The following is a 23,085-nucleotide window of genomic DNA, read 5'->3' as shown; positions in this document are numbered from 1 at the left end:
TGATTTGGTGTGTTACAATTGGTATCAGAGCCAATTTCGTCGCCAAATTTTTTTCCTCCGCGCTGGATGTAGATCGGTAACATCCACCGTGCCGGTGTGAGCTGATCTGACAAGCACACCCGAAATCCGTCGCGGGGTTCAATCTCTCCAGAGCGAGGTGACGACGCCCTAAAAGCTTCGGCGACCACGCGACAGGTGTTGCCCGCCATGGATGAGAGAAACAACATCACCAAGCTGCTCGAGTCCCTCCTCTCCAAGGTGGACGAGCAAAAGGCGGCCCACGACAAGCAGATCGAGATGCAAGCTACGTTCAACACACAGATCTCACAGGAGGTGTGTGGTCTTGCCAAGCAGAACGATCTGACCCAGGTGGATGTCGATGCGACGCGCAAGACCGTCAAGGGCTCGGCATCGTCGTCGGGCTCGGCGCATGATGAAGCACGGAGACGAGCCGGTGGTGCAGATCAAGGTCTAGTGGGGAGCAGGAGACAAGGCACCAGCAACATGGGAAGATTACAACGTCCTCCGCAAGTGATTCCCGGCCGCCGCGCTCTGGTCGGAAGAGGAAGAAGAGGCACCTTAAGGAGGGGAGAATGTCATACCTAATCTCTAGCTTAGTGTGACAAGGAACCTGACGGGTGGGTCTGGCCAGCTGGCCCGTGCGTGTAGAGTTAACAGAGCCCGCCTGTGGCTGAGCGAGGCATGCATGTGTAAACTACTCTATATGTGAACCTTTCCACTGCAATCTCACCTCCTTCCTCCTCTCCAAGTATTCCTTACCTGCCTCCTTCATTCTCATCTTTGATCCCCTTTCCCCCTGCGATCTGGTGTGTTGTTATTGTTACACAGGGCCGTTTGATACAGGGTTGTTTTGCTGATCGGCCCATCCCAGTTGTAACTTAGGAATAACTAATGTAATCACCCCATGCTCCCACTTCCCTCGTATGAAAACCTAGCCGTCAACAGTGACACCATCAGGCGGCCCCCTCTCCAGCCTTTGGCGAACAACTCATCGTCCAGCCGGCTTCCGCGAGCCAGCAATCACCGGCAATCCTTGTTGGTTGTGTCGGCTGTCCGGCTAGTCGGTCGATCATAGGTACTTGGACCATTGCTATGAGGTTCTAATCTTTGGATCGAAGTAGCACTACTATAAATAACACCATGCTAGCATGAATAATTTAATCTGCTTAGATTATTTTGCTATTGTTTGCATGCAGCATAATCAATAGTTGTATTCTTCCAACAAGTAGTTATAGGATTCCAAGCTCAGTTTATGACTAATATTAAGGTTACTAGCTCCTGTGATTATTTTGTGCATTCCATACAATGCAAATCACCACTCAATAATTCTTACACTTCTACTGATGGGTGCATGTACTTCGGGTTTTCAGTTAACCGAGCAAACCAAACCGATATATTTGGGTGAATATGGTTCGGTTTCTAAATTTTGTGTGATTATTTTGGTTTCCATTTCTCCAAAACCAAAATTATGAAAAACCGGATAAACTGAACCGTATTAACCATATAAACTGAACTCTCAAGCCTACGCTTAGGTGGTAATTCAGGAAGTGTCCAATCATTATCATTTCTCAATATATTATTCAATAGTTCTTCAATCTGTCCAATAGTTCGTTCACTGAAAAACAACAACACAACTATCTAGTTAGTCCCTAGAAGCATCGATTAGTCCATTATAAAAGATATCAAGTACTTAATTTTTCTTGAGAGGATGATCATGCAAAACGTTAAGTAATTGGAGAAGCCTTAACCAAGCTTGAGGGAGATTCTCCTTTTCAATTTGCAAAAAGTTAAATATTTCCTATAAGGCAGCTTGTTTCTTATACGCAGAAAAATATTTTTTAGAGAAGTAATATATATCATATATCCTGAGGACTGTGCAAACAACCAGGAGCAAGAGTATTAAATCACTTTTTAGCATCATCTTTTAATGGAAAATGAAACAACTTAAGAATATAGTAATAGCGATTTTTTTCATCATGAGCAAATAGGATGACTATATCATTTAATTTAGTAAAGTGTGTCACAACAGTTTCAGTTTCATAACCATGAAAATGGTTAGATTCAACCAAAGTAATTTACTCAGGATCGACGGAGAATTCATAATCCTTATCGGTAACAAAAATAGAAGAAGTAGCAAATTTAGTATCATATTTCATTTTCTCCGTCATAGATTTTTCTTTAAGCCTACTCATTAATTTCTTAACACCATCTCTATCATTAGAAGCAAGAAATTTTTTAGCTATCTCCCCGTTAATAATATAACTCTCAGGTATTCCAACTCTAGTAGGAGAGCTAGGCATAATAGGAGAATCATAATTTTCATCAGTTTCAGCAATTTCAAGTTCTTTAGATTTAGCAAGTTGTTCATCAAGAAATTCACCCAGTGGCACAGTATCATGAAGCAAAATACTAGCATCATCACAAGTTTCATTTAAAGCAGAAGTAGTATCATCAATTACTTGTGACATATCTGAATGAGTAACAAGTGGTGGTGTCGCAAGCCTACTCAAAACAGAAGGTGAATCAAGTGCAGAGTCCGATGACACTTCCTTACCTCCTCTCATCTTAGAGGGTATGATCTTGGTTCTAGTATCTTTCAGATTCCTCACAATGATCAACAGATATAAATTCCAAGTGACTCAACAAACAGAGCTATGCTCCCCAACAATGGCGCCAGAAAAAGGTCTTCATAAGCCACAAGTATAGGGGATCACAACAGTCTTTGAGGGTAATATTTCATCCAAATTTATTGATTCAACACAAGGAGAGCCAAAGAATATTTGCAAGTATTAACAATTGAGTTATCAATTCAGCCACACCTAGAGAACTAAATATCCGCAACAAAGTGTTTAGTAGCACAGTAGTATGATAGTTTGATAGCAGTGGTAACAATAACAGCAGTAGCAGGAACAGTAAAAATAGTAGTTTGTAGTGATTGTAACAGCAGCAACAACGGTAGTAACTTGGCAAAGATCAATATATGAAAAGCATAGGCATTGGACCAGTGATGATATTTGTGTTGGATGACATTCATCATGTAACAGTCACAACCTAGAGCGATACACAATAGCTCCAATTCATCAATGTAATGTAGGCATGTATTCCGTATATAGTCATACGTGCTTATAATAAGAACTTGCATGACATCTTTTGTCCTACCCTCCCATGGCAGTGGGGTCTATAAGGAAATCTAAGGGATATTAAGGCATCTTTTTAATAGAGAACTGAAACAAAGCATTAGCACATAGTGAATACATGAACTCCACAAACTATGGTAATCACGGAAAAGAATCCCAATTATTGTCACCTTGGGGTATGCAGATCATAACACGTAATAGATGCATATAACTTGCAAGATAGTATCAAGAACTCAAATATATTCATGAAAATATAAAGGGCTCAAATCTGAAATCATGGGACTCAGACACTAGTGACAAGCATTATTAAGCATATCAAAATCATAGCAATATCAATCTCAGAACATAGTGGTTACTAGGGATTAAAGCCCTAACAAATTGACTCTATTACATGACAAATCTCATTCAACCCATTACCATCCAGCGAGCCTATGAAGGAATTATTCACTCTCGGTGATGAGCAACATGGAATTGTTGATGGAGGATGGTTGATGATGATGACGACGTTAAATCCCCCCTCTTCGGTGCCCTGAATGGACTCTAGATCAGCCCTCCTGATGAAGAACATGAGGTGTCGACGGCTCCGTATTGTAAAATGCAATAAAAATTTCTCTCCATTGTTTCTCTTGGCGAATAGGTATTATGGAGTTGGAATTAGGGTTGCCGGATGCTCCAGGGCCCCACAAGCCTGGGGGGCGCACTCCTGGGCTTGTGGCTCCTGGGTGCCCCCCCTTGGTAGTCCTCTTCGCCAATATTTTTTATATGTTCTGAAAGTATTCTCCATAAATTTTGGCACAAAAATAACACCATGTCAATTCTGCTGAAAACAACACCAGTCTGGGTTAATTCCATTCAAATCATGCAAATTAGAGTCCAAAACAAGAGCACACGTGTTTGAAAAAATAGATACATTTGGGATGTATCACTCCTTCGCCTCCTCCTCCGGATCCGTCACCTCCATCGGCCTCGGTAGCCGCTCTCCCTCCTCCTCCTCCGGCTACTGTTGCTCCTCCACCTCCGGCTTCGGTGAGTCCGGAGGCAGCCTGGCAGTGATGCGGGCAGCGTGCCTTGCTTGGATCTCCTCTGTGGTCTGCCTTCGGTGCTCTGGCATTAGCATAGCATACGTCGTGATCTTGCGTCGGACCATGGCAATGCCGGAGAGCATGGGAGAGCGGGTGAGAGGAGGCAGACAGGCTCAGGTGGCGGCGTGGAGAGGCAGGAGGTGGATGGGCTAGGGTTGGGGACGTCGGCCGGCTTGAATAGCCGGATTTGGCCTCAGGCGGCGAGCCGGAGCGGCGACACACTGCGACGACGGAGGAGGCCTTCGTCGGACCGCCGTGTTTCTGGGCGATTCCGCATGGGACCCCATCGTTAGTCCTACGTGACGGATGCACTCGAGCACCCGCATATATATTTGGGCTGGATATGAGGGGTGCCGGTCAGCCCAGACGTTTGAAGCCCATTTGAGGCGCCCGTATAGGTCATATTTTCGTGACCGGTCAGTGATCGGGCAGGCCTCCCGGTCGTTTGAGGCCGGTTTGGAGGCGCTTTGTTGTAGATGCTCTCAGCTCCTCAACTCAGCTCACCGTGACAACAGTATAGCCGACCATGGACGGGCAAATTCACTATTTTGGCCCCTTTGACATAGTTTAGCGCGATTGGTGACATCGGCCCCTCGCCGATTGGCACCGCAACCGTCGTTGAGTCCTTCTTTGCTGGCCCCTCCGACTTCTGTGACATGGCGTACATCTCGTGCAGGTTCCCGTCTACGCATGCCCGGTGCTGGCAACACCGATGCGTGCCTTCGTCCACGACGTGTCCCCAAGCCTGGCAAGTCTGGAGTGGCGCTTTGTCAACTTCGTCTTCGTCCGTCGACGCATGCCTGGTGCTGGCAACACCGACATATGCCTTCATGTACGATGTGTCCCTGGGTTTGGCAAAACCGGCGCGACGCCTCGTCAACAATGTCTTCTCCCCGGCGCACCACTACTTCGACACCACTGCCCCCATGACTAACTCCGTGCCTCCTTGCGCCCGCGGCTCCACCGCGACTTCCTTAACACTGGCTACGCCGACTCGACATCGACCACGGCGTTCTTCGCACGGGGGGGGTGTTAGAAATATATTTGGGATACATGTATTTGGTAGTCTAGGATTTTTAATCCGTCTCCTACCTTATCTCTAGGAGAAGCGTCTTGTCCTTCAAGTCTTCTACTCAATATATACTCGCCCTCAAGTCTCAATAATACATCCATCATACTCCGCCAATCCCCTCTCTATCCCTTCTTACACAATATATTAGAGAGTTGTTGGCTGCGACAAGTAAATGAACAAATCCTGGAACAAGTAACCGTAGCAGTAAAATGCATTATCAAGATTCAGCATTTGGTTCGAATGATTCTTTGATGGGCAAGAATCTGAACGAGCACGTAGCATATTGACAAACAGATACAACTAAGTGAAAGGCATTGCTTCAACTCAGACATGACAAATATTAAGGATATCAGGAAGCATGCATCAGTTATCTCATTTAAAAACGTACAAGGTCTTGCATTGACATAAAAGAGAAGAAACATGGCTGAAGATGCACACATACAAATATTCTTTCTTAAAATGCTAACTGTAAATTGTTGAACTACTCCCAGTAAAAAACTATGCAAAAGGCTCAAGTAGTCCATGCATATATCCTGAATTTAGACTTTCGTCATAGGCACTCGCTTCTCGCCAAGCAGGTGCCTCATTTTTTTACACTAGATCGTTGATGGCGCGCGATGCGGTGCCTGTCTATTTTGCACTAGAACAATTGGATTTTTCAGAATTATTATGAAGTATCAAAAGATGGTTATGTTCGCACACAAACACGTCACCATGTATCTCCAATGCCGAGGGTGATGCATCGCAGCTCACGTCGAAGGAGACCCGTCTGGAAGCGTGGTACGCAAGCAATCTGGTGGGTGCTTTTGAGTACCCAAAACCCCACACGCCCGAGAGGGACCCCGTCAGGGCACGTGGCGGCTATGGGCTGCCCAAAATCGGCCTGACCGCCCCTAGGGCCTCGAGGTTCGCTGCCCTGCAACAAGAAAAACGAACGAAGAATGAGGAAGAAGAAGAACAAGGATAGGAGATAGATGAACACGAAAAAGTAGTAGATGTATTTGTTCGATTGTGTGTTGTTGAATCGGCCGTCACCCCTTAGGTATATAACAGGCGGCTGGACTTCCTGTGCAAGGAAAATGCTTGGATTCACGCCCAGAACCCTAGTCAACTTTGGATTGGTTTTGTCCGAACTTTTCATAACTGTTCGGTTTAAATTGGCTGCACTTTGCGGGTCTTTTTTGTGGCAGTAAACGATCTTGGATGAAAATGCGGACAAAAGCATATTTAATCGTTTCGACTAGACGAACAACTTTCATGTTGAACGTTTTTCGATTCGAGGCCATCTTCATGGCTGAATCGCTCACGCAAAACGGATTGTCACTCGCGCTACCCATTAGACACCATGTCTGATGGGGCGAGCCAGTTTTGCCTCGTGACAAAGCCATATTCAAATGGCTAAGTTTTGCATACGATCTCGAATTGAGACGATTTTTATATCAAAATCATCCGTTTCGACGAGACGCATAACTTTCATGTTGAATGTTTTTCCATTTTAGGCCATTTAATTGGGTTTCAATCCATTCTTTAATCTGGTGTCAACATGAGCATCTTTGAACTTGTCATAACTTTTGCATCCGGGCTCCATTTTAGTCCATCTTCATATCCATCTTGATCTTCTCAAAGAGAGCCATCCCATGGTGACTTCAATAATAAGTCTGAATTAATCTTGACATAGCTTCAAGCTACTCTTTATGATCGTGCCACTTTTCAGCGTCAACGCATGCCCCCTGTTTTTTGGCAAAGCTAGCGTGCCAAAAAATAACTTGTACCGTGTTGGTTCTAAGGACGATGTCAACACTCCATCAGCCATTTATATGCTTAGGGCGATAATTAATATCGACCATTATTATTTTTGAATCCTTGATGCAAACTTGGGCGAAACCTTCTCAACTTCATTAACAATTCGATGATAAAATTCCATAGATATGTATCTCAAGGTCATCCTACAAACCATATTATTCACCCTTTTGCTAAGATTTTGTAGATAATCAACAATAAACTTTCTCCAGTCCTTACTTTAGCCCGCATAAAAATTTCATTAGTGTACGAAGCTGTGGGCTTCGGTTCGGCCTTACCTATGTTGGCGAGACGAAGCATCGGCTATTGAGAGAAATGCAATACACCATGATTAACATAGTAGCCGGATGCTTGTTGTGCTAACTCTTTCGAATTTTCATGTCTAAATATATGAACAATTTTAAACCAACCCAAGGTAAATTTTGCATCTAGACATACCCCAAGATAAACTATAAGTGATTCGCCAAAACATTGATAATCCCTAGATATTTGTTGCACTACTCATAACTAATCACCGAAAGCCTCAATATGTATAGCACCTATAGCAAGTAAAATATTCAATCCGAATAACAATGCATATTCGGCTTTGATTAATCGTGCATAAAAATATTCTAAGCGGCATGAGGATTCAAAAATAGTACCATAAAGAAATATATAAACAACACCAACACTTTGTCCATTGCTACAAATTGAACCATCAAAACATAATCTCCATAGTACTAGAAAGACAAGGCTAATATCAACATTATGCATGTCATTAATCCGATGTTCAGTAATAAAATCAGCTATGACGTGGCCTGGGGAGGTTGCTAGTGACCAAAACGCCACAGTAGACGTATTTTGGTCATAAACGTCTTCGACCATTCCAGAAGAAAGGTCACTATAGTCAGTTTATGACCGCCAGCTTTTGACCTTCTGTTTTTGGTCACAAAAAGGTCGCAAATGAAAAACCATGACCTTTCAGTGACCAATAGTGGTGGTCACAAGTTGACATATTTCTTGTAGTGATAGCCATGGCCACAAACGCTAGTCACTTCGGTCTTACCGATAGGGATCTCGGTCTCACCGAGATGGGATTGCAAACTCTCTGTTTCCCTTTGTAATGTTTTGGTCCAACCGAGATGAGCGATTGGTCCCACCGAGTTCACAATGCAAACTCTTTGTTTCCCCTTCGTAACGTCTCGGTCTCACTGAGATGAGCGAATCGGTCCCACCGAGTTTGCCTGACCAACTCTCTGGTTAGTTTATTACCAAAATCGGTCCCACCGGGTTTGTGTAATTGGTCTCACCGAGATTACGTTATGCCCTAACCCTAATGAAATCGGTCACACCGAGTTGACATGTCGGTCCCACCGAAAAGCCTAACGTTCACATTTTGAACTAAATCGGTCTGACCGAGTTTCATTATTCGGTCCCATCGAGTTTCGTGATTTGTGTGTAACGGTTAGATTTTGTGTGGAGGCTATATATACCCCTCCACCCACTCTTCATTCGTGGAGAGAGCTATTAGAACATTCCTACACTTCCAACATTCATTTTCTGAGAAAGAACCACCTACTCATGTGTTGAGACCAAGATATTCCATTCCAACCATATGAATCTTGAACTCTAGCCTTCTCCAAGTTGCTTTCCACTAAAATCATCTTTCCACCAAATCCAAATCAGTGAGAGAGAGAGAGAGTTGAGTGTTGGGGAGACTATCATTTGAAGCACAAGAGCAAGGAGTTCATCATCAACACACCGTCTATTAACTTTTGGAGAGTGGTGTCTCCTAGATGGGTTAGGTGTCACTTGGGATCCTCCGACAAGATTGTGGAGTTGAACCAAGGGGTTTGTATGGGCAAGGAGATCGCCTACTTCATGAAGATATACCCTAGTGAGGCAAGTCCTTCGTGGGCGATGGCCATGGTGGGATAGACAAGGTTGCTTCTTCGTGGACCCTTCGTGGGTGGAGCCCTCTGTGGACTCGCGCAACCGTTACCCTTCGTGGGTTGAAGTCTCCACCAACATGGATGTACGATAACACCACCTATCGGAACCACGCCAAAAATCTCCGTGTCTACATTGCGTTTGCTCCCTCCAAACTCCTCCCTTTACCTTCATGTGCAATGTTTTACATTCCGCTGCTATACTCTTAGACTTGCATGTGTTGGTTGATTGCTTGACTAGTGCTAAGTTGCTAAAATCTGCCAAGACTTAAAATTGGGAAATGTTAGATTTTTATTAAGTCAAGTAGTCTAATCACCCCCCTCTAGACACACTTTCGATCCTACAAGTGGTATCAAAGCTTTGATCTCCATTTGCCTTGATTTCCATAGTGTTTGGTGATCACAGCCTTGGTTTCACAACCTAGAAGAGTGTGGCATCTAGTGAGGGAAATTACCACCGTAGAGGTCCTTACTTTGATGGTACTAATTTTGCTAGTTGGAAGCATAAGATGAAAATGCATATTGTTGGACATAACCCCGCCGTTTGGGCTATTGTGTGTATTGGCTTGCAAGGTGAATTCTTTGATGGGAGAGAACCAAACTGTGAAGCTACCGCGGAAGAGTTGAAGATGCTGCAATACAATGCTCAAGCTTGTGATATTCTCTTCAATGGATTGTGCCCCGAAGAATTCAACAAAATCAGCCATCTTGAGAATGCAAAGGAAATTTGGGATACTTTGATTGATATGCACGAAGGTACCGACTCCGTCAAGGAATCCAAATTGGATGTACTTCAAAGTCAACTTGACAAGTTCAAAATGAAGGATGGTGAAGGTGTCGCTGATGTACTCTAGGCTTGCTCTCATCACAAATGAGATTGCCGGCTTAGGAAGTGAAGAGATGACCGATAGATTCATCATCAAGAAGATCCTAAGAGCCTTGGATGGAAAATATGATATCGTGTGTACATTGGTTCAAAAGATGCCCAATTACAAAGATCTCTAGCCAACGGAAGTCATTGGAAGAATTGTTGCTCATGAGATGTCACTCAAGGAGAAGTAAGAGCTTCACAACAAGTCAAGTGGTGCTTACAAAGCCTCATATGATGCTCCCACATCATCAAGTGAGAAACAAACCTTCAATGAACAATTGAGCCTTATGGTGAAGAACTTCAACAAGTTCTACAAGAGTATAAGCAAGGAAAGAAGTTCCAGGTCAAGGTCCTACAATGACAAAATATCTTCGAGCCGTGAACGTAATTGCTACAATTGTGGAAGACTTGGACACTACTCCAATGAGTGTACGACTCCCTACAAAAGAAGACAAGATTCACCCAAAAGGAGAAGTAGAAGAGAAGAATCACCACCTAGAGAGAGGAGTAGAGATGACCATTATGAACGAAGAACATCACGGAGAAGCAAGGATTCGAGAAGGAAGGACAAATCATCAAGGAGCTACAAAAACGAAGACATCAAGCTCATGTTGGTGAATGGGTATCTGGCTCCGACTCCGACAATCACTCTGAGAGAAGTTATCACTCCGACTCCGAATATACTCAAGATGAAGGTGTTTCCGGTCTAGCACTTGTGTCAACCAACTCCCACAACATATTTGACTCACCAAATGAAGGAATTGGAAGATGCTTCATGGCTAAAGGCCCAAAGGTATCACACCCCGATCGAGTATGTTGATTTCAATAGTGATGAAGATGATTTGCTAGGATTTTATGATTTACTTGTTGACAACTCTAGTTATGAAAACTATGATGAACTTACTATTAATCATGCTAATCAAGATAAAACTAATGACGATGATAAGAAGGAGATTGAGCATCTGACTAAAGAACTAAACACTCTTAAGTTAGCTCATGAAACTACCTTGGAAGATCATAGAGAACTTTTAAAGACTCATGAAAAGTTACGCTTTGAAAAGCTCAACCTTGAGCAAAAGCATGGGTTCTTAAAGGCAATTCATGATGATCTTCGCAAGAAAAGTTCTTATATTCCGAAGCATTTACTCTTGTCTACTTACATGCCACAAGTAAAATCTAGCAACAAAAGTAAGAAAGATTCTTCATCTAGTAGTAACAATAATCATGCTAAATCCAAGGTTGGTGCTTCTAGTAGTTCTCTTGATTCCACTAATGATTCTCTTAGCCAAGTTACACTTGAGCAATAAAATAGCTTATTGAAGGGAATTATAGAGAAAGGTGTTTACAAGAGCCTTGCCGGGAGTAAGCAATTTGAGGAAATTGTACGCAAGCAAGGAAGACACCGGAAGAATCAAGGAATTGGTTTTGAACGAAAGTTCAATGCCAATGGAGTTGAGTGGGAAGAAGATCAATACCCCAAGACGAAGTTTGTTCCTCAACAAGAGAAGTATGATCCTACTTCTTTCCAAGGGACACAAGCTCAAGATGATCTTCCACCACAAGACCACAAGCTAAAAGGGAAGGACAAGCTTCAAGAGGAGATTGATGCATTTGAAGAAGCTCCCAAGGCCTTGGTCAAGTGGGTTCCGAAGACTACATCAAGTTCTACTACATCAAGTACGACTACAACTCCAAGGATTCCCATCAAGATGATGTGGATCCCGAAGAAGAAGAACTAGAGAGTTCTTGAGGGTGACTCCGCCAACATACTTCACTCATATCTTTTGGCAAGGACATGTGCAAACAACTTCCACATCTTGCACTAGTTCTAGGAGTCACAAACCCTCTTGTTGGTAAGACAAGGGACAAGGTAACCTAATGCTTTCATGGACATCATCTTATGTGAACATCACTCTATGTCTATGGATATCCTTGTTTGTTCCTTGTGGGACTAACCCGTGTAGGTATTGAAAGTGCAACTCACTCCAATGGATTGCTCCGAATGATCTACATCAACATTGAGCATCTACATCTTCAACACCTACATGAAGTCATCATCGACAAAACCCAAAGTTAGTTCATCCCTCTTAGGGGGGGTATCACATCTAGGGGGAGCTTTACTCTAATCAATTGAGCTAACGCAACTCTAAAGGTGTGAGCACAACAATACTTTATGTAAAAGTGGCAACCCCACTTGTGCTTAAACAATGAGTATGACCTATGATATTGAAAAATCTCCGACAATCACTATTGGAAGTTTTCAAATACCTCTACCTATTGTCAAAAAGAAATATGAAATGCTTATTGTTGGGGAAATACATATCCCCATTGAGGTAACTTAGTGATTTATGAAAGTTCTTCGGTTTCATGCTAACCGAAAGTGGTTGTTAATAAGAGTTGATCAACCTTATTAATGATTTGAACGGTATGAAGTTGATGAATTTAGTAAGCACAACTTTCTGTCCCTACTTTTTATTCTCTGTTTTTATTAGTTAAATAAAATAAAATGCCATGTTTTGTTTGTTTTCTGAATTTCCCGTGCAATAAAAAATGACCCAAAAATAAAAGTTCTCAGAATACCCTGAAAATTTCATATGAATTTCATATGAATTTTTTCTGAATATTTAAGGATTTTTAGTGTAAAAATAACCAGAGGGGGCGCACCAGGTGGGCACAACCCATCTGGGCGCGCCAGCACCCCCTGGCGCGCCCTGGGGGTTGTGGTCCCCACGTGGGCCCCCTCACTTATCTCTTCATCCCACATTGTCACCTACCTCCAGAAAAAAATCACCCTCCCTCTCTGTCGGGGATATACCCCGTGGTATGACCGAGCCGGAGTTATAACCCGGCTGGGACTTGGTAAACCGGCAGATGGTAAACCAGCAGAGAGTTAAGACATACAGTTAAGAGAGATGGTTAAGACGGATGGTAATCCGGCAGATGATAACCCGGCAGGTGTTAAGTTAGATGATAACCCGGCAGGTGTTAAGTCAGATCATAACCCGACATGTGTTAAGTCCCGGCAGGTGTTAAGTCAGATGATAACCCGGCAGGTGTTAAGTCAGATGATAATACGACAGGTGTTAAGTCAGATCATAACCAGGCAGACAGTCATAACCCGGCAGACAATCATAACCCGGCAGACAGTCATAACCCGACAGACAGTCATAACCCAGCAGAAAGGGTCGCCTGGGGTTATGAAGCCCGAGGCGTTAAGAAGCCCATGAAGAGAAGTCAAAATAGTTTAAGTCTTAATCCGAGTTGGACTCTACATGTAGCCCGCCCCTTCAAACATATATAAGGAAGGGCAGGGCACCCCGAAGAGGGGGGGGGGATAATCTTGAGGGTTAGACACAACTAGGAGAGCTGGTTTACAGCGACTCCCTCATGATGATAATGAGACATAGCCATAAACAACATGTAGGTTTGTTACCGGATGATGTTTCCCGGGGCCCGAAGATGTCTAAACCCTTGTTTGTGTTGCGTCTCTCGATTCCAATCAACCCCTCTCAAGCTACCACATAGATGCGTTGGCCTCACGACTAAGTCCGCACACTAGGACATCTGCTGTGACAATTCCACGACAGTTGGCGCCCGCCATGGGGCCTGCGCACGGTGGTGTTGAGTTCTTGGAGGGATCTCTCGAGGGATTGAGAAGTTTGCAATTTTTTGGATGAAGAAGATCCTGTTTGGAAGGATTTGCATCAGCTTCAAGTTTATCAGTCTAGATTTAAGATATAATAGGTTGAAGGTTCAAAAGAAATTAGGGTTACTATTGTGCCGCTGCCATCGGATGTGTAACCCTTCAAGTTACAGTCAAACCAAAGGGCAACACGAACAACCAAAGACCCATAATCAGACCCTGACTACATCCAGACTCGGATTCGCCGGCCAGGCCTGCTCTTCCTCACCCCCGGATTCCACCATCAAGGGTCGTTGCTCCGTCCGAGTCAAACTGGCCACTAAGCCCGCTGAGCGGTTAAGTCGCCGCAGCTGTGCAAAATCCGCTCTGCCCCTCTGGTCGGTCTCAAACCGCCCGCCGGTTCGTGCTTTTTCCTGCCGTCTCGCCGTTGTGGCAAACCGCCCGCCGGATTCGTGCTTTTTCGGCCGCACGCCCTCATCTCTATAGCCGCAAGCCCGGACCGAGTCACTGCTCTGGTCGGTTTTGGCGACCCCCGCGCCAGCTCTGCGGCTCTATCTCTGCCCCTGCTGCTCCTCCGTGCCTTCTCGGCGGATCCTCCTACGCTTCTGCTACTGTCACGGCCGCGCTGAACCGGCCACAGCCGCGTGACAACCTGCCTCGGCTTGAGCCACCACTCTGCTAGCGGACGCCTGACCGTCGAGCCTCTCTGCTCTGCGCCAGTTCAGCCCGCGCCACCTCTTCTGGCACGAGCCGCCTCTCCCGCGATCATCTCCAGCCCTGCTGGCTCTCGCCGCTCACTCCACCAAAGAAGGAGCCCTGCTTCCCCTGTGCTTTCTCTGGCTGGAAAGAAGGAAACAAAGGAAAAGTCAAGGGCGAAAAAAAGAAAAAAAGAGGTCTGACATGACCTGGAGGATCCCTTCTAAGCTGCCCGTGCTGCGTTTTAAGCCGCCACCTCTGTCATCATGCTGCAACTCTATGGATGATAATTTTCAATAAAATATATCAGTGCCATGCTTCCCCTATGGAGTGTGTGTTAGCATCATCATGCATCAGCATCCGCACATGCTTGCTATTGAACAGGTGTGTGCAAGCCACCGTCTGTGCAGCTTGATCTACATCAACTCGTCGGGACAGCGCCTGTGATTGACTCGCCGTCCACGTGGTTTACCGCGCCTGCGGTTGACTCGTCCGTCCGCACTAGCTTACAACGCCGCGGCTGACTCATCTGTCTGCTGCTACGGCCGACTTGGCCGTGATTGATTTCAGCTTCACCGTGGTGATTATCAACTCCGCGGTGGATAATTTCTGGCCTAACATATCAGCTGAAATCCATCCGGTATATTTTTATATTTTTATATTATATATTGTTTTGTTTAAAAGAGCAATTACTTCGGCTTGCAAAGTTATCTAATGCAGGACCCTAAACCGCCATATTGGCGAATATTTAAAGGCCGTCAGAAAATTTCCGGCTTAAAAGGAAGGATCCCGGTTTAAAATCCGGCTCAAGGGAAAGCTGTCTCCCACAAAGCTTTGAAGCTCTCAATATCTGGTTTAAGAATTTATGGTTCAAAAGAATAATCTCTCGCAAGTTCGAGTTCTCAGGAAAAATTAAAGGGACCAAAGAGAGTCTGTTGCAAAAGCACAGCTCAAACATAGGTGCCCCTTGAGCACAGCTCACAATATCACTTGGGGGCTTGGTCGTATTCGAACCATAGCTACACCTCTTGATCGGCGTAAGGCCACCAGGGAAATCATTTGGGGGCTTGGTCGTATTCGAACCATAGCTACACCTCTTGATTGGCATAAGGCCACCAGGGAAATCACTTGGGGACTTGGTCATATTAGACCATAGCTACACCTCTTGATCGGCGTAAGGCCACCAGGGAAATCACTTGGGGGCTTGGTCGTATTCGAACCATAGCTACACCTCTTGATCGGCGTAACGCCACCAGGATAATCACTTGGGGGCTTGGTCGTATTCGAACCATAGCTACACCTCTTGATTGACGTAAGGCCACCAGGATAATCACTTGGGGGCTTTGGTCGTATTCGAACCAAAGCTTATACCCTCTTGATTTTTTAGGTTTATTTTGATGAAGTTTATAATGCTTTATGAATATAATTTACTTATGTTTATTAACCCGGCCTGGCTTTCGACTATAAGTCGCCAGTATATATTTGTATGGCACCATTGGAATCATGCGCTTATAAATCATTGGATATATTATTCAAATATTTAATAGCCAACGTGGCTAGATTTTTATTATGATTATCAATAACCAGTATTATGATTGTGGTTTTCAAAGTCGCTTTAGTGCAATGGATATTATTTTATCGATGGATATGATTTATTCTACAATAGAAGGAATAGTCCCGAGTCGCTGCAGGCTTATGGCCCGACACTTGGGGGCTACATTATTCAAATTGAGATTACATCAAATATGCAAGTCCCTGTCACTGCCAGCATGCACCATGACACTTGGGGGCTAATGCAAAGTCATTTTTTGACCACCTTATTGAAGACCCGACTCATCACATTGTAATGAGCCGACCCTTGGGGGCTACCAATTGCTCTTGTCAACAATTCAAGGTACACAAGTCTTAATCCATTATATTGAAGGGTCCACTCCTCAGTTGGTAAAGCATAAAGCTCTTAACCTTATGGACGTGGGTTCAAGCCCCATGATGGGAGTTACATCATATGATGTTATTTTCAATGAAGTATATATAAAGTCCCAGCTCAGTATTATCTTACTGAGCCGGCCCTTGGAGGCTACACGTTGTTGTTAAAGTCTACATGATCATATTGTCAAAGTCCCTGCTCATTATTTGCATAATGACCCAACCCTTGGGGGCTACACTGGTTGAAGTTTTTCTAAGCATCATGCAATTACAAGTCCCAAGTTGCTGCAAGCATGACAACCCAACACTTGGGGGCTACATATGTGGAATACTCAGTTCTGATTACTAATTGAGATGAACAACCTGGTTTTCTTCAAGCTGTGACATTCATATCTATAATACTTAAATAGTTCATCCCCACTATTCTATTTCTCTTGACATGCAGCCTATCCATCTCAGCACCCTTACCACATCATCAGTTTCTCTTAATTATTTTGATCATGCATCTCACCAAGTCACATTATTTTAAAAAAATGATTCGATTGTCTGTAAACCGAAAGGCCTCTGTAACCCAAGAGTCGTCCTCCCTTGGCTTTCACCAACATCTTCTCAATCTCCGCTTCCATCCTCCCCTCAATTCCTTGCACGATCCATCAACTAATTACGTGGCTATATTAATCTCCGGCAACCGATCTACTTCGTCTTCATCTTCCATCGAAACAGATGGAAGAGTAACAGATAGCTGTTCCTCCTTTAAGGAAACGATTGTACTACAGATAGAGCTGTTACTCCTTTTAAGCAACCGATCTGCTCTATTCCTATAGCCTCTTGAAGGAAATATGCCCTAAAGGCAATAATAAAGTTATTATTTATTTCCTTATTTCATTCATGCTAGAATTATATTAACCGGAAACATAATACATGTGCGAATACATAGACAAACAGAGTGTCACTAGTATGCCTCTATTTGACTAGCTAGTTAATCAAAGATGGTTATGTTTCCTAACCATGAACAAAGAGTTGTTATTTGATTAAATGGGATCACATCATTAGGTGAATGATCTGATTGACATGACCCATTCCATTAGCTTAGCACCCGATCGTTTAGTATGTTGCTATTGCTTTCTTCATGACTTATACATGTTCCTATGACTATGAGATTATGCAACTCCCGTTTGCCGGAGGAACACCTTGTGTGCTACCAAACGTCACAACGTAAATGGGTGATTATAAAGGTGCTCTACATGTGTCTCCAAAGGTAAATGTTGGGTTGGCGTATTTCGAGATTAGAATTTGTCACTCCGATTGTCGGAGAGGTATCTCTGGGCCCTCTCGGTAATGCACATCACATAAGCCTTGCAAGCATTGCAACTAATGAGTTAGTTGCGAGATGATGTATTACGGAACGAGTAAAGAGACTTGCCGGTAACGAAATTGAACTAAGTATTGAGATACCGACGATCGAATCTCGGGCAAGTAACATACCGATGACAAAGGGAAGAACGTATGTTGTTATGCGGTCTGACCGATAAAGATCTTCGTAGAATATGTAGGAGCCAATATGAGCATCCAGGTTCCGCTATTGGTTATTGACCGGAGACATGTCTCGGTCATGTCTACATTGTTCTCGAACCGTAGGGTCCGCACGCTTAAGGTTTCGATGACAGTTATATTATGAGTTTATGAGTTTTGATGTACCGAAGGAGTTCGGAGTCCCGGATGAGATCGGGGACATGACGAGGAGTCTCGAAATGGTCGAGACGTAAGGATCAATATATTGGACGACTATATTCGGACATCGGAAAGGTTCCGAGTGATTCAGGTATTTTTCGGAGTACCGGGTAGTTACGGGAGAAGCAATGGGCCTTGATGGGCTTTAGTGGGAAGAGGAGAAAGGGCCAAGGGGCTGCTGCGCCCCCCTCCCCTCTGGTCCGAATTGAATTGGACTAGGGAAAAGGGGGCCGGCCACCTTTCCTTCTCCTCCACTTCCTTCTCCCTTCCTCCCCTCTTGGTGGACTCCTACTAGGACTTGGAGTCCTAGTAGGACTCCACATCCTGGCCGCACCAGCCTTGGCCGGCCTCCTCCTCCTCCCCAATTCCTTTATGTACTGAGGCAAGGGGCACCCCATAGACACACACAAATTGATCCTCGTGATCGTTCCTTAGCCGTGTGCGGTGCCCCCCTCCACCATATCCACCTCGGTCATATCGTTGCAGTGCTTAGGCGAAGCCCTGCGCCGTTAGAACATCATCATCGTCACCACGTGCCGTTGTGCTGACGGAACTCATCCCCGAAGCTTTGCTGGATCGGAGCCCGGGGAGCGTCATCGAGCTGTACGTGTGCTAAGAACTCGGAGGTGCCGGAGTAACGGTGCTTGGATCGGTCGGATCGGAAGACGTACGACTACTTCCTCTACGTTGTGTCAACGCTTCCGTTCGATCTACAAGGGTACGTAGATCATACTCTCCCCTCTCGTTGCTATGCATCACCATGATCTTGCGTGTGCGTAGGAATTTTTTTGAAATTACTGCGTTACCCAACAGTGCTATCCGAGCCTAGGTTTTATATGTTGATGTTATATGCACGAGTAGAACACAAGTGAGTTGTGGGCGATATAAGTCATACTGCTTACCAGCATGTCATACTTTGGTTCGGCGGTATTGTTGGACGAAGCGACCCGGACCGACATTACGCGTACGCTTACGCGAGACCGGTTCTCCCGACGTGCTTTGCACATAGGTGGCTTGCGGGCGACAGCTTCTCCAACTTTAGTTGAACCGAGTGTGGCTACGCCCGATCCTTGCGAAGGTTAAAACAACACCAACTTGACAAACTATCATTGTGGTTTTGATGCGTAGGCAAGATTGGTTCTTGCTTAAGCCCGTAGCAGCCACGTAAAACTTGCAACAACAAAGTAGAGGACGTCTAACTTGTTTTTGCAGGGCATTTGTGATGTGATATGGTTAAGACATGATGCTAAATTTTATTGTATGAGATGATCATGTTTTGTAACCGAGTTATCGGCAACTGGCAGGAGCCATATGGTTGTCGCTTTATTGTATGCAATGCAATCGCGCTGTAATGCTTTACTTTATCACTAAGCAGTAGCGATAGTCGTGGAAGCATAAGATTGGCGAGACGACAACGATGCTACGATGGAGATCAAGGTGTCGCGCCGGTGACGATGGTGCTTCGAAGATGGAGATCACAAGCACAAGATGATGATGGCCATATCATATCACTTATATTGATTGCATGTGATGTTTATCTTTTATGCATCTTATCTTGCTTTGATTGACGGTAGCATTATAAGATGATCTCTCACTAATTATCAAGAAGTGTTCTCCCTGAGTATGCACCGTTGCGAAAGTTCTTCGTGCTGAGACACCACGTGATGATCGGGTGTGATAGGCTCTACGTTCAAATACAACGGGTGCAAAACAGTTGCACACGCGGAATACTCAGGTTATACTTGACGAGCCAAGCATATGCAGATATGGCCTCGGAACACGGAGACCGAAAGGTCGAGCGTGAATCATATAGTAGATATGATCAACATAGTGATGTTCACCAATGAAACTACTCCATCTCACGTGATGATCGGACATGGTTTAGTTGATTTGGATCACGTAATCACTTAGAGGATTAGAGGGATGTCTATCTAAGTGGGAGTTCTTAAGTAATATGATTAATTGAACTTTAATTTATCATGAACTTAGTCCTGGTAGTATTAGCATATCTATGTTGTAGATCAATAGCTCGCGTTGTTGCTTTCATATGTTTATTTTGATATGTTCCTAGAGAAAATTGTGTTGAAAGATGTTAGTAGCAATGATGCGGATTGGATCCGTGATCTGAGGTTTATCCTCATTGCTGCACAGAATAATTATGTCCTTGTCGCACCGCTAGGTGACAGACCTATTGCAGGAGCAGATGCAGACGTTATGAACGTTTGGCTAGCTCAATATGATGACTACTTGATAGTTTAGTGCACCATGCTTAACAGCTTAGAATCGGGACTTCAAAGACGTTTTGAACGTCATGGACCATATGAGATGTTCCAGGAGTTGAAGTTAATATTTCAAGCAAATACCCGAGTTGAGAGATATGAAGTCTCCAACAAGTTCTATAGCTAAAAGATGGAGGAGAATCGCTCAACTAGTGAGCATGTGCCCAGATTGTCTGAGTACTACAATCGCTTGAATCAAGTGGGAGTTAATCTTCCAGATAATATAGTGATTAACAGAATTCTCTAGTCACCATCACCAAGTTAGTAGAACTTTGTGATGAACTATGATATGCAAGGGATAACGGAAACAACTCCCAAGCTCTTCGTGATGCTGAAATCAACGAAGGTAGAAATCAAGAAAAACATCAAGTGTTGATGGTTGACAAGACCACTAGTTTCAAGAAAAGGGCAAAGGGAAGAAGGGGAACTTCAAGAAGAACGGTAAGCAAGTTGCTGCTCAAGTGAAGAAGCCCAAGTCTGATCCTAAGCCTGAGACTAAGTGCTTCTACTACAAAGGTACTGGTCACTGGAAGCGGAACTACCCCAAGTGATTGGCAGATAAGAAGGATGGCAAAGTGAACATAAATATATTTGACATACATGTTATTGATGTGTACTTTACTAGTGTTTATAGCAACCCCTCAGTATTTGATAATAGTTCAGTTGCTAAGAGTAGTAACTCGAAACGGGAGTTGCAGAATGAACAGAGACTAGTTAAGGGTGAAGTGACGATGTGTGTTGGAAGTGGTTCCAAGATTGATATGATCATCATCGCACACTCCCTATACTTTCGGGATTAGTGTTGAACCTAAATAAGTGTTATTTGGTGTTTGCGTTGAGCATGAATATGATTTGATCATGTTTATTGTAATACGGTTATTCATTTAAGTAAAAGAATAAATTGTTGTTCTATTTACATGAATAAAACCTTATATGGTTACACACCCAATGAAAATAGTTCATTGGATCTCGATCTTAGTGATACACATATTCATAATATTGAAACTAAAAGATGTGAAGTTAATAATGATAGTGCAACTTATTTGTGGCACTTCCGTTTAGGTCATATTGGTGTAAAGCGCATGAAGAAACTCCATGCTGATGGGATTTTGGAATCACTTGATTATGAATCACTTGATGCTTGTGAACCATGCCTTATGGGCAAGATGACTAAAACGCCGTTCTCCGGAACAATGAAGCAAGCAACAGATTTGTTGGAAATCATACATACTGATGTATGTGGTCCGATGAATATTAAGGCTTACAGCAGGTATCATTATTTTCTGACCTTCACAAGATGATTTGAGCAGATATGGGGATATCTACTTGATGAAACATAAGTCTGAAACATTTGAACAGTTCAAAGAATTTCAGAGTGAAGTGGAAAATCATCGTGACAAGAAAATAAAAGTTTCTACGATATGACCGCAGAGGTAAAATATTTGAGTTACGAGTTTGGTCTTCAGTTAAAACAATGTGAAATAGTTTCACTACTCACGCCACCTGAAACACCACAGCATAATGGTGTGTCCGAACGTCATAACCGTACTTTATTGGATATAGTGCAATCTATGATGTATCTTACCGATCTACCACTATCGTTTTGGGGTTATGCATTAGAGACAGCTGCATTCACGTTAAATAGGGCACCATCAAAATCCGTTGAGACGACGCCTTATGAACTGTGGTTTGGCAAGAAACCAAAGTTGTCGTTTCTTAAAGTTTGGGGTTGTGATGCTTATGTGAAAAAGTTTCATCCTGATAAGCTCAAACCCAAATCGGAAAAGTGCGTCTTCATAGGATACCCTAAAGAAAATGTTGGGTACACCTTCTATCACAGATCCGAAGGCAAAATATTCGTTGCTGAGAATGGATCCTTTCCAGAGAAGGAGTTTCTCTTGAAAGAAGTGAGTGGGAGAAAAGTAGAACTTGATGAGGCAACTGTACCTGCTCCCTTATTGGAAAGTAGTTCATCACAAGAAATCTGTTTCTGTGACACCTACACCAATAAGTGGGAAGCTAATGATATTGATCATGAAACTTCAGATCAAGTTACTACCGAATCTTGTAGGTAAACCAGAGTGAGATCCGCACCAGAGTGGTACGGTAATCCTGTTCTGGAAGTCATGTTACTAGACCATGACGAACTTGCGAACTATGAGGAAGCGATGATGAGCCCAGATTCCGTGAAATGGTTTGAGGCCATGAAATCTGAGATATGATCCATGTATGAGAACAAAGTATGGACTTTGATGGATTTGCCCGACGATCGGCAAGCCATAGAAAATAAATGGATCTTCAAGAGGAAGACGGACGCTGATAGTAGTGTTACTATCTACAAAGCTAGAATTGTCGCAAAAGGTTTTCGACAAGTTCAAGGTGTTGACTACGATGAGAGTTTCTCACTCGTATCTATGCTTGAGTCTGTCCGAATCATGTTAGTAATTGCCGCATTTTATGAAATCTGGCAAATGGATAAACAAAACTGCATTCCTTAATGGATTTATTAAAGAAGAGTTGTATATGATGCAACCAGAAGGTTTTGTCAATCCGAAAAGTGCTAACAAAATGTGCAAACTCCAGTGATCCATCTGTGGACTGGTGCAAGCATCTCGGAGTTGGAATATACGCTTTGATGAGTTGATCAAAGCATATAGTTTTATACAGACTTGCGGTGAAGCCTGTATTTACGAGAAAGTGAGTGGGAGCACTACAGCATTTCTGATAAGTATATGTGAATGACATATTGTTGATCGGAAATAATGTAGAATTATTCTGTAAAGCATAAAGGAGTGTTTGAAAGGAGTTTTTCAAAGAAAGACTTCGGATGAAGCTGCTTACATATTGAGCTTCAAGATCTATAGAGATAGATCAAGACGCTTGATAAGTTTTTTCAATG

This window comes from Triticum urartu, chromosome 6 (genome assembly GCF_003073215.2).
Source record: "Triticum urartu cultivar G1812 chromosome 6, Tu2.1, whole genome shotgun sequence".
Taxonomy (NCBI): domain Eukaryota; kingdom Viridiplantae; phylum Streptophyta; class Magnoliopsida; order Poales; family Poaceae; genus Triticum; species Triticum urartu.
The sequence above is the reverse complement of the archived record's forward strand: the minus strand, read 5'-3'. Positions refer to the sequence as shown.